Source organism: Choloepus didactylus, chromosome 8 (assembly GCF_015220235.1).
Source record: "Choloepus didactylus isolate mChoDid1 chromosome 8, mChoDid1.pri, whole genome shotgun sequence".
Lineage (NCBI taxonomy): Eukaryota > Metazoa > Chordata > Mammalia > Pilosa > Megalonychidae > Choloepus > Choloepus didactylus.
Window position 1 is genome coordinate 106,835,832 of NC_051314.1, and position 14,179 is coordinate 106,850,010.

Here is a 14,179-nt window from a genome sequence, read left to right on the forward strand (position 1 = left end):
GCTTTGATGACTTTCATATAGTCTACTTGTGTCATTTTGTAGGGCTTCTTGGGAGCCATTTGGAGCCAAAGCCTCAAAGTAAAACCAGTATTTCTGATGATATATGGGTATGGTTGTGAGAAGCTGAAAACACACTCGGGTGGAACTTTTGTTTTACTGGTGACTGTTTAAGGAATACAGAGGCCCTACATGAAATTATGAAATAGATGAGGTTTCTCTTGACACAGACCAGACTCATCTCCCTTTTGAAGGCATCCTCTGCCTTGATGGTCCCATGTCCTCCCCGCTTTGGAGTGCATGGCTCTTGTTCCCCAGCAAAACAGAAAAGCATAGTGCCTCAGTGTGAGATCCGGTCCATGTGTGACAAGTTCTATGTCTTCCCCTCTTTTCCGTTGCCCTCAGTGTAAAAGTACAAATCTCTTACCATGACTTAGGAGGCCTCCACTACCAACTCTTTCACCCATGTCTTCTCCTCTCTGTCTCCTCTTCAGCCACACTGGACTCCTTTCATTACCCCAAGCTCTTTTTCTTGTTGCCTTTGAACACTCTGTTCTCAACACCTGGAACACTCTTCTCCCTAGTCTTTCCCCTGATAACCCTGACTCAGCCTTTGTGACTTCCTCCAGGAAACCTTCCTGGACTTCACAGGCCAGGTCAGTTCTGCCCGTCAAGCCCTTTCCTGGAGCACCCGTTCTTCTCTTTTGAATGCCCCTGTGTCACTGTTGGTTCTTCTTGTGATGTCTATTCCCTCTTAAACTGGAAGCCTGTAAGACTCTGAGCCCTTATAGCAGACATGTTTATTGCTTCATCCAAAACCACAGATCCTGGCACATAGCAAGTGCCAAATAAATATCTGATGAATGAATGATACAATGTCTTAACCTCATCTAGGTATCTATGTATGTGATACCACATTTTTAAGAGAATCTAATATCTTTAAACTCCTCAGGAGGCTTTCAGGTTTTTTCTCCATGCCCACCACTCTTCCAGGAAGAACATACCAGGGACCAGCCTTTCGGGAGACCTGTCTGAAAGTTGCTGGACCACAAAGTCTTGTGTCTGTGCCCTGAGGTGCATGCTTATACCTACAGTGTTCTGCTTCCATCTTCTCTCCCTAACCCCTCCTATATCAGTCTGCAAAAATTGCAACTGAGGAATTCAGAGTCCATTCTTACTGTGATCATTAATTTGCTTTCCTTTCCCACACCTCCCCACTTATGTTGGTCTTCACCCTATATGTAGGTAGTTATTATCAATGCACACCCCTTCTTAATTTACTCCGTTTTATACTTCAGATCCCCATCTTCATAATGATTGCTAACACTTCTATAATATTTGTCATGTGCTCACACACATGCACACCACATATTTAGTCCTTACAACACCAAGAGATAGGTACTATTATTTGACAGATGAGGCATAAGTTAAGTAATTTGCCCGAGATTACTAGCTAGAGCCAAGTATTCTGAACCCAGAGTCTACACTCTGAACTATTGTACCTGATTGCTTCTCATGTATTGGGGATGCCAGTTGTTGTTGTCCTGATGACATCACTTTCCAGAGGAATTCTCACTCTTAGTGCCTACTACATGAACATCAAAGCACATGACCTTGCATTTCATGGCCTCAAATAATTGGGCAACTGACTAGTACCTTGATGCATAGTCTAGTTAGTGAAATAAGACTTGGGGACCTTACTCAAATGATTATTTGGACCAATCAGATTTCTCTTTCAAAATTCTGGAATTGGGAAATGAGCATCTAGCCCAGATATTAGTGAACATTGGAAATGAGCAGTCGTGATAAACATGATATATTATATAAAGAACTGAGTGGGAACCAAGGTAAGAAAGCAGAGATCTGATTGAAGGAGAGCAGAGCACATAGTTAGAAGCAGATGTTAGGAAGATCATGTGGCACTAGAGTTCTGGAGAGACTACTTCCAGGTTCTGATTTTTCTAGGCCCCAGTTTCTGGGATTTCTGTTCCTTGAAACCAAAGGATCCATGACTACAACCCACTGATTTAAGACTTCCGGTCCCCAAGGGCCATAGTCAGCCCTTCCAAGTGAGTTCATGAAAACGAGTAGAAAACAGGGAGTTCTTTGATGGGGAGGGGAAGCTACAGGTGGGACTGAGTGGATTTACATCACAAGGAGACCCTGGGGAGCTTCCATGGCCTTCAGAGCCCCTCCCCCAGGATGGTCCCACTGGAGCAGCATGATTGCTTGAGATCGAGCATCTCCAGGCCACAGACAAAGGTGCCAATGGTCCAGCATTTATCTGAGTGTCCAGAGCCACACAGCAACCCTATTACCCAGGGTTTCATGAGCCTATGCTGGAAGAGCAAGCTACTTAAAAGTGAAATTCTGGTATTCAGTAATTCTCAGAGATGCACTGAGAAACAGACATAATACTGACATCATAATAATAGAATTAAAATAATGTTTTATGTTACACAAAGCCGTTTTACCTAAATCATCTCGTTGAATCCTCACCACCATTGTTCCCATTTGCTAAGCTGCCAGAATGCAAAATACCAGAAATGGATTGGCTTTTACAATGGGGGTTTATTAGTTCACAATTTACAGTTTTAAGGTGATGAAAATGTCCAAACTAAGGCATCAAAAAGAGAATACCTTCACTGAAGAAAGGTCAATGGCGTCCGGAACACTTCTGTCATCTGGAAAGGCATGTGGCTGGCATCTTGTGGTCCTTTGCTCCCGGCTTGCGTTGCTTTCGGCTCCTATGTGTCCTTGTTTATTTCTCCCAGGGCATTTCTCTCTAAGCGTCTGGTGGTAGGGGGGGAGGTCCTCTCTTAGCTCCTCAGGGGCAAACTCTGGATTTCATCTCTTAGCTTCTCTCTTGGTTCTGGTTTCAGTGGTTGGCTCCAAAACATCTCTGGGCATTTTCTCTCTAAGGTATCTTTTAGCTTCTCTCTTAGCTTTTCCAAGGGGCAAACGCTGGATTACATATCTTAGCTTCTCTCCAAACTGTTTCTCTCAGCTTCTCCAAATGTCTGGGTCTGTGTCAGCTCCCTTAATAACTCCAGTAAATTAATTAAGACTTATCTTGAATGGGCAATGTCACATCTCTATTGAAACAACCTAATCAAAAGATCCTATCCACAAGATTGGGTTAAAAAAAACATGGCTTTTTCTGGGGTACATAATAGATTCAAACCAGCACAACCATCCTATATCCACTCAGTCATGAAGCTTTGCTAGTTTATGTCCTGAACTTTTTTTAAAATTTTACCTTCTTGTCTTCCTGTGTTCTTGTTGTCTTAAGAATAAAGTTTAACATGGAGAGCCTTGCAAAGACGCAATAAGAAATGTGGATTTTATTCCTAAGGTAAAAAAAGGCTATTGCAAAGACACAAGCAGGAGAGTTGTGTGTTTGGATTTATATTTTGAAAGCATCCCCTGACTGCAGTGTGGATAATGGTCTAATGGAAGGCACAAATGGAGGCATGGACATTGGTAAGGAGACTGCTATAAAAACCCAGCAGAGAGACAATAGTGGCATGATCAGAGCAGAAGAATTGGGGATGAGGGAAAGAAGAAAAAAGTGCCCAAGTATTTGTCTTAAATAACTGAAGGATGCTGTTTCGTGATAAAGGAAAATACCTACTTTCAAAGAATATCTAGACCATGTAACCTCAACAATTTTTTGATGAAAAACTAATTTCAGTTTTCATAGGCACTTGAGAATATAAAATAGGAGAAATAAAGGGGAAGATTTTGATGAGAAAGTTACTTGAGTAGAGTTGTGCTGTGATGCTCCCATGGCAGGTAGAAAGGGACATAGCCAAGTCTATGATGCTGGCTTTAAGATATATTTCTTGAACACCCTCATCTAGACTTTGTCTTAATTCTAGCATTAAATTTAGCAAAACTTTGATACCAGCATAAGAATTTAGAGAGAGCATTGTGAAAAGTTCAGGGCCATCATCGATAGTCTTCCCTTTCATTTAATACTGAATGTGATTTACATAATTAAATATTCTATGGCCAGTCTAATGATTGAGTCTTCTATCTAAAAAAGATTGAAAGATAGAGAGATTGAATACATTATTTCATTAGAACAATTTAGATTAAAATATCTGACAGGGAGACAGCGACAAAGCCAGAGTAAAAAAATTCCTCCATCTGAAACATTTTTTACAATTTAAGAAACTCAAAATAACCTTTTTACACTTCAAATATAATTTGTTTTTAAAAATCTATAAATATGATTTCTTTAATTTTTTAATTTCAAGAAGTAAGCTGTGACTTACACAGAACTGTAGTCTCATTATAGAGTAATACCTAACCATTCAAAAAAAACTGCCTCTTAAACGTAGGCTTATAGACTTAACACTTTGGCATCACCTCATTTTTTCTGTATTGCTCTCTAAGGCAACTAAACTCTTGGATATCTTACTTACAAATATGATTGTCACCACTGTTTAGTAAAATTAAAATTCCTATTAAAAAAACACACAAAATAAAATTGGTTAGATGCTAAGAGAATGAAAAGAAAAAGCATAGACTGGGGAACAGTATTTGCAAATTAAATATCTGATAAAGGACTTGTATCCGGGACATATAAAGAACTCACAAACTCGGTAATATGAAAACAAATAAACCAATGAAAATGGGCAAAATATTTGGACATACATTCACAAAAGAAGATATATAGATGGCAAATGAGCTAAAAAGATGTTTAAACATCCTTAGTAGGGAATTGGAAATTAAAATCACAATGAGATACCACTACACACCCACTAGAAGGGCTAAAATAATAAAAACAGAGTATACAAAGTGTTGGAAAAGATATGGAGGAGCTGAAATTCTTACACCCTATTGGCAGACATGCAAAATGATACAACCACTTTGGAAAAGTTTTGTAGTTTCTTAGAACGTTAAATATATATCCACCCTGTGACACAGCCCAACAGATATAAAATCCTATATCCACACAAAGACAGGGAAACAAATGTTCATAGCAACTTTTTTTGTAATAGCCCTAAAGTAGAAACAACTACATGACTGAATCTCAAAATAATTATTCTAAGGGGAAAAAAAAGCAAGGTAAACGAGTATAGTCAGTGATTCTGTTTGATCAGTGGTTGATTGGAGATAGTAAAGAAGGTGAGGAGGGACTGGAGGGAGGGATTATAGAGAGACCCAAGGAAACTTTCAAAGGTGATGTGTATGTTCATTATTATGATTGTGGTGATGATTTTCCTAGATATATACAAATGTCAAAACTTATCAAATTGTACACTTTAGATATAGTCTATTATATGTCAATTTTACTTAAATAAGGCTATTGAAAAATGAAAAAAATTAGGTAGATGGCAGTATTTGTAGTTTAACTGGAGTCTGAAGGACAATCAATACCAAGATGGTATTTAGAGATCAGGTGTTTATAAGTTAGTGATGATGCTTTGAAAGTGTGAGTTTGACCTTCAAACAATGCATAATATTTTCCATAGCTCCCACAAGGAAGTTATCTGATTGCATTTTTATTTTATCTTTACTAGGTTGTAAACGATGCATATTTGTTTTCTTGGTAACCAATGAAACCATGGCCATTTCCTTCATAGGGTACTTTTAGCCGTGAGAGCTCTGTCACTTATGTCCTAGGGTGTTCCCCTAAAAGAAATTTGTGAACTTGATTCAGAAATCACGCATATTACATAATTCGAGTTTTTGAGATGGCGGCAAATTATTTGGTTACCAGTTTTATTGGTACTATTTAAATAAATCTTCATTTCATTCATCCTTGAAGACATCATTTTAACTCAATCATCCACATACACAAGCCATCAGCACAACAAATAGAACTAAGGAAAACAATAAGAGCAATAGACTTAAATGTACTGGGATTTAGCTTCCAAATTCCTTGACACATAGAATATGAAGATGCAGTGGCTAGTCCATCAATCCTTAAAACAGCTTTTTAAGAGAAATACCATTGGCTTCTGATATAAGATGGATTGAGCATATGTATTTGCCTCCCCTCCTTTCCAAGACCCTATTGAAATAACCATAAAGAAGTAAAAGGGGAAGGAAAAAAAAAACAGTAAAACAAAGAATAAAAGAATTTTTTAGAAGAATAAGAATAAAGAGAAAGTGAAGGGGGTCATCAGCCTATGAAAGATAACAACAAATATCTGGACATTAGAAAGATGTCGTCAAAAGAAGCAGAGCAGATGAAGAAAGAGCCCTGGATAACCCCAAGAAGGAAGAATCCAGAGTAACTGTGAGCCAGGGTTCTAAGTAGAGCACCTAGGGAGGCTCTGGGCTCTGAATCTGCAGATAGAAAGGGCAAATTCAGGGACAGGCCTGAAAACTGGGGACTTAATTAAATGTTTATAGAACAGTTGTAGCCATCATCCCCACCTCCACCTCCATTCTTTTCTTTCTTCCTTTTTTTTATTAGAACAGTTGTAGGTTTACAGAAAAATCATGCACAAAGCACAGAGTTCCCACATCTCCCCCACGCACTTAGTTTTCCCTATTATTAACATTTTGTTAAAATTCATGAAACAATATTATTATAATTATACTATTAACTATAGTCAACAGTTTACATTGCCATTAGGGTTCACGCTTTATGTTGTATAGTTCTATGGATTCTAAAAAAAAATTTATCCCGGTAACATACATGCAAGCCCAAACTGACCATTTTATACACTTTAAAATATACAATTCAGTTGTGTTAATCACATTCACAATGTTGTATCACCATCACCACCATCCATTATCAAAACTTTTCCATAACCCCAAGCAGAAACTTCAAACCAATTAAGCATTAACTCTGTTTTCCACCCCCACCTGGGCCCTGGTAATCTGTATTCTAGCTTCTGACTCTATGTATTTGCATATTCTGATTAGTTCATATAAGTGAGCTCATACAATATTTTTCCTTTTTCTTCTGGCTTATTCCATTCAACATGATATCTTCAGAATTCATCCATGTTATGACTTACCTCAGAACTTCATTCCTTTATATGGCTAAATAACATTCCATTGTATGTATTTACCACATTTTGTTTATCCGTTCATCAGTTGGTAGACACTTGGCTTGCTTCCACCTTTTGGCAATTGTGAATTGCTGCTATGAACATTGGTGAGCAAATATCTGTTCAAGTCCCTGCCTTCAATTCTTTTGTATATATATTTCGAAGTGGGATTGCGGGGTCATATGGTAATTCTATAATTAACTTTCATAGGAACTGCCAAACTGTTTTGCACAGTGACTGCATCATTTTACATTCCCACCAACAATGTACAAGGGTTCCTATTTCTCCACATACTCTCCAACACTTTTATTTTCCGTTTGTTTTGAATAGTAGCTATTCTAGTGGGGTGAGATAGTAACTCATTGTGATTTTGGTTTCTATTTCCCCAATGGCTAATGATGCTAACATCTTTTCTTGTGCCTATTGGCCATTTTATATCTTCTTTGGAGAAATGTTATCAACACTTGTCCATTTTTTAATTGGGTTGTTTATCTTTTTTTATGTTGAGTTGTATTTTATATGCTCTGGATCTGAAACTCTTATCAGATATATGGTTTTCAAATTTTTCTCCCATTCTTTAGAGTGTCTTTTTACCTTCTTGAGAAAGTCCTTTGATGCACAAAAGTTTTTAATTTTGATGACGTCCCATTGATCTATTTTTTCTTTTGTTGCTTGTGCTTTTAGTATAAAGTCTAAGGAACCATTTCCTAACACAAGATCCTGAAGATGTTTCCCTCTCTTTTCTTCTAGGAGTTTTATCATTTTGGTTCTTATATTTAGGTCTTTGATCCATTTGAAGTTAATATTCGTATATGGGGTGAGGTAGGGATCCACCATCATTCTTTTTCATGTGGCTTTGCAATTTTCAAAGCAGCATTTGACATCCTGTCAAAACTCAATTGTTCTCTCAAATGCAGAACACCACCACCTCTATATGCCACCATGACATTTATCTCCATGCTCTTCTCTAAATAAATGAAATAAACTGAGATTCCTAGGATGGCAGGTCATGTCCCAGAGTAGTTACCCAATTCTGGTATTCGGAAAACTCCCAGAAGTCTGCTAGTCATTTTATCCTGCGCCACTGTCTAAGTATGAACGAGCAACCAAGGATCATCAGAAGTAGAAACAAAACCAACTGCACAGGTTAAAAAACCAAAACAAACAAACAAAAAAACAATCAAAATGCACAGACTTCAAAAGGAATAGAGAGCTAAAGAGCAATCAGGGAACATTAGAGAACTAGTTAAAAATTTTAATCAATATCCTCAGGACTATCCAAGAAAATATCGCATCCATAAAATTAGAATTCAAAGCTTTAAAACAATAGATTGGATTAAGAGGTCAGAGGATTTGCACACATGGAGAGAAAAAGATCTCTATTAAGAAAGTGAATTCCATGAAATTGGTAGAATAATTGAGAAGCTGAATACTTTTCAGGATGTGTTGAAAACACATTTGCCTTTTAGGCCAGAAATCTTCAAATGGCACAAAGATCGCAGATAGCTTTGAGCCCATAGAGAGGACCACTCAGTTTATAGTATTTACAAACTCACAGCAATGCGAATGCTGTTCATTGATAACAGAAACGACATATAGACACACTATAGGAAGAATAGTTGGATAAAAAATAAAAAATAATTGGTATCAGCTTTGGCAGTGTAAAAGATAGAGCTGTCAGAAATAGGGAAGCAAAAAAGAAGTAAAGGTGAGGAAAGACTAGTAAAACTGTATCCTCTCTTTTTATGGGGTAGAGTCAAGAAACTGCCTAAAAATAAAGTGAGGCAGTAAATAGAGGCTTAAGTATCTTATTTATATTTAAAATAATAATATAAGCATCTAATTGGGGACAATATAAGTGAAATTCATCTCATCTTTCATCGCAGGGGCCTGTTAAACACTGTCTAAAATTGCTAAATCAAGAAATACAGGGGTCTGTCTATTTTTTAGAATTGTGTTGATACAGCAAACAGAAATAGGTAAGAGTGGATACTAACCTCTGGGTTATAGGAGTGAAGGGCTAAAGGACAGGAGGCATCTGTTTGGCAAGAAGTCCTGGACTATTTGGATTTGTGTACCATTATTTTCATACACATTTTTAAATTGTTGAGGGGAATACCATGTACACCACTGAAATAAGTGGTGCCTGGTACTCATCAGATATTACGAGAGTCTCATGAATTGGGCATTTTCACGTATGCTATCTTATCTGGTCTGTACCTATAAGGCAGGTAGGTGCTGCTTCCCTCATTGTGTAGGTGATAAAAACCAAGGCTGGGTGTGTTTGTACGGCTTTCCCTGAGTCACAGAGGTGGTGAGTGGCAGAGGTAAGCCTGAGCTGGAGTCTTTCACACCAACTCCAGTATTCTTTCCTCTGTACCAGCAGTGTTTAAGTTGAGTTTCAGTACTCCTTTCTACTCTTATTGGAGTCAAAAGACCTTTTGTTTATGTGAATTATATCTATTGATATTTGCTGTATTAAAAAATTAAAACTGAGAACTTTTAAAAAAATTTATTTGCTAATTCGTTTTAAAAATAACAAACCTATTACATTAACATAAATAATATATTTTAATGAAAAATAGCTAGTTTCCAAAACCCCAAAATAGTGAAATAAGGGGAATTGTTTCAAATATCTATAAAACTCTGCATTAATAGAAGATAGCTGGATTCTTATATATGTTTCTGCTTTCATTCCATTGTGATAGCACAAGTCATATAGTTTCTGGAAAAATTCCACACTATATTCATGAGAGATGAAGCATAAAAAGGGCAAATAATGTCTTAGTATTATTAGGAAAATGGTTTGACTTTCTAAACTCCCTGAAAGGGTCTGTAGACCATACTTTGATAACCACTGCTCTGTACCACAGATGCCTAATGAAATTTAACATAACCAGAAATTTAATAAACCAAAAGTATAAAAAAAAATTTCAGGAGCTTTATAACTATTACAATTGGAAGTTTGAAAATATATATCCACACATGTATGCATGTTTTATGCATGTATACATATATACACTTATCTGTGTGCGTGTGTGTGTGTGTGTGTGTGTGTGTGTGGTATAGACACATTTATTGACTAACCCACTGACCTACCTCTGCTACTCTTTGACCTTTCCTCCTAAGGCTATAGTTAGGCTGTCACCTCTGTACTCTAGAGGAAATGAGGGAGAGCTCACAACACTGTTCTAAAAGAATAGGAGGATGGAGAAAACCATCTTAAAGGAAGAGGCACCTTCCCAGGACATTTACTCAAGGAAACGACAAACAGATCTTACGATTAATGCTTTAGCCATCAATTGTGTAGATTTCAAGCACTGTACCCACTTTCCGTTGTCACTGCAGCTTCTCTAATGAGGGCCTTCGTCACCTCGGTGGACCCTGGCCATCCCCACCCCTTGGTCACATCAGCCCATCCTTCCCATCAGTGCCAGCATTACCTGTTGAACAGATCGAATTCACTTGCTCACCTCCTCAGACTTTCAGTGACTTCCTTTAGCGTACAGAATAACATCTAAACTTTGTAGTGTGGCTATAAAGACCTTTCATGACTTGCGCATAAATTACTTTTCCTGCCTCCTTCCATACCACACTGGGCTGACCACTCAGACGACAAAACCATGTACTTGCATGCCTGCTCGTCTTTCCTCATTTTCCCACCTCTCCTACATTCCCTTCTCTGACTTGGAACATTTTTTTTATCGTTCAAATCCCAAATTGGGTTCTACTCTTTCAGGTAGCCATCCATGAAGAATTCAGCCATCTTCAGTGTTGTTCCCACAGTACATTCCTTCAGCTTCAAGTTAGTCCTAATTTGATTGTTTGTGTATTTGTTGTTGAGGAATCCATTTCTGCTACTAGTCTGTAAGCTTATCTGTTTCCCACTCCACAACTGGTGCCTAATACAGTGTCACATACCTAGGAAATAGTCACTAAATGTAGAATAAATAAATGAAAAAAACCCAAGAATGTACCACAGCAACCAAGAAACAATAGTATGATCTACTGTTTTCCAGTAGAGAAACAGACAACTGAAACTAGAACACGGTGGTGGTGTTAAACTAGTAGGTTAAAGTGGGTAAGTTTGAATTCTACCTCTGCCACTTGCTAGCTGTGTAATTCTCAGCAAGTTGCTTAATCTCTCTAAGTCTCATTTTCCTCATCTGTAAAATAGGGGTAAAAATAATGCCTACATGTAGAGTTTCTGTGATGATTAAATGTGATAATTTATGTAAAATAATTTCAATAACATAGAATTCCTAACAAATGATGAGCACTTACATTTATTTTAACTTCTGTTATTGATGGGGCAAAACCATTGGTATTAGTCAGGGTTCTCTAGGGAAACAGAACCGACAGGAGATATCTATAAATATTATGAGATTCTTAAAAGAATTGTCTCACATGAATGTGAGGATGAACAAGTCCACATTCTGTGGGGCAGGCCGCAAGCTGGGAACTTTGATACAGGTCTTCGATGAATTCCCCAGGAGAAGCTGGCTGGCTGAAGTAGAGATGGAAATTCTCTCTTCTGACCACTGAAATCATCACTTCTCCTTGTAAAGTCTTCAACTGATTGGATGAGACTTCTCACATTGTTGGAGGCAATCTCCTCAGTTGATTGTAGATGTAATTAGCCATAAATGCAATCAACTCACTGATGATTAAAGTCCGCAAGATGTCCTCACAATAACCATCAGGCCCATGCTTGCTTGACCAAACAGCTGGGCACCATCACCTGGCCAACTGACACGTAAACCTTTCACCATCACACCAGTGCTCTATCAGTCTCTGCCCTTTGACCAGTAAGTTGGACTGAGGACAGAAAAACATAATGCCTAACTTAGAAGAGAAGTGTGTTCTGTAAGTATTTCTTTCATGAATTACAAAGTACAGAATATCAGATTCTAAATTGAAGCAAATTTCCTCCAGCTTTCTTGGAATTAGCAAATCATAGACCACAGGGGAAAATTAGAGTAATGACAATAGATGATTAAAAAACTAGAGGTGAAGCATTAATTCAGGGATGTTTGTATAGATTTTCTATAGTGGTTTGTTACTTAGAAAGAATTTCAATAGTGGTAATCAATCCAATTGTTTGGATCTCAGTAAATACATGAAGACTCTTAAAATAGCACTATATTCTGAAATCTGCCTTAATGTCATTGGAGGATGATGGTCTATTAATAGCTTAGGACAGTTCTTAGAGGAATTTAAATTAATAACATGTATTTGAAGACAAGTGTCTTGGCCCAGCGTTATTCAAGATCTTTAGAGTTATACTGGGAATAATTTATTGTAGTTGATCCTCACTTAACTCCTAATTTTAACTCTGTCTAGTAATGATGAAAATTTACTCACATTGTGAACACTCAGATGTACAAATAAATACAGTTTCTCTATTTCCTATAACATTTCCCAATTTCTTTGTGAGCCCCCACATTACTGGGGAATTGGGGGAGGGTAGGAGCAGCCAGTAGATGCATATTTTATCTGTAAATGTTAGTCCCCTCCATTCATTTGCACTGTTTCTTCGGATAATTCATCTTGTTTAGGTAACTTCAGGGATGTGTTCAGTCCCTCAGAAGCCGACCCCTCCTCTGTTCCTCTCTAGGTCATTGTTTGTATGTAGGCAGGAGGGCTAAGGCTTGTGCGTCTTTGTGGACGCTGAGGGGAGATGCAGTCCTGAGATTCCCACAGTGTCCTCTGGATGTCAGAATGGGTGGTCTGGGCTGTTCCTTGGACTGGTGACTGCTGAGGTAGACAGGTGCTGTCTGGCATAAGGTGAAAATTTAGCTCCCCTCACTGGAGTCATAGCCTGAGTCATTTGCCCCTACTCCCTAAGTCTTCACACACTTTAGCCTCTCTTCTCTTTCCCTAGACCTCTGCTGGTCTACAAGCTCTTTCTGTGCCCCTAAGACCTCTCACGGGGGTCCTTTGAGGTCACACATGTGCCATGAGGAACCAGTGGGTCATTTCTCTACCCACATTGTACTGCTACCTCCACGTCATTCCCTCACTCCATCTCAGATGAACATCGAGCCAAAGGTTGGAGCTCTTTCTACGGGTCTACAGTCTCTTCCATAAGACCCCCAGAAAACTAAGGCACAAGTCCAAATGTTCTTCAGCATCCACTTATCTATCTGGATGGTTCTAGAACCTTACTTACTGAGGTTTCAGCCTCACATAGAAGGCAGGAGAGAGAACTTCATTATCTGACCTCTGCAAGCTCCCTGTCTGTCTTCTTCTTCTCTCCTTTCCCTTGGCCGGAAGGGGCAGCTTTCAGCCTTTCTACTTCCCCTGTGTTGTATCCTCTTCTCCCCTTCACCAGCCATCCTCACAGCTTAGCTCTCTTAAGAGGAAGGGCTGGGATCCCTGCACTATGGAAGAAAATCTGTGATTTGAATTCTCCTGGCTTAGTCTCACTAGATTGATGGTAGTAATAGACATTTAGAAAACTCTTTCTTTCTGGGAAAAGCCTGTCATGAATGACTATTGTCTTTTTGAAAATCCTATTTTGATGACAGAGACTAAATACTAACCCTTCCTAGCCCTTTGCATTCTTTCTATAACATTGCTAAATTCCCCCATAGCAAATTTCTGCTTCTGGAAGAATAAGGAAAAGATGAAAGAGAAGATCTCATTTATGTATTTCAAAAATATGCCCCCATTATAAGTGTATGTCATTGCTCCAAATTCAGGCAATTTTATTGGACAATATTAATTTTTTTAAAATTCAGTTTTATTGAGATATCTTCACATACCATACAGTATCCATGGTGTACAATCAACTGTTCACAGTACCATCATATAGTTGTGCATTCATTACCCCAATCGATTTTTGAACATTTTCCTTATACAAGAAAGAATCAGAATAAGAATAAAAAATAAAAATAAAAAAGAATACCCAAGTCATCCCCCATCCCACCCTATTTTTCATTTAGTTTTTGTCCCCATTTATCTACTCATCCATCCATACACTGGATAAAGGGAGTGCAATCCACAAGGTTTTCACAGTCACACTGTCACCCCTTGTAATCTACATTGTTAGACAATCGTCTTCAAGAGTCAAGGCTACTGGGTTGAAGTTTGGAAGTTTCAGGTATTTACTTCTAGCTATTCCAATACAATAAAACCTAAAAAGTGTTATCTAGATAGTGCAT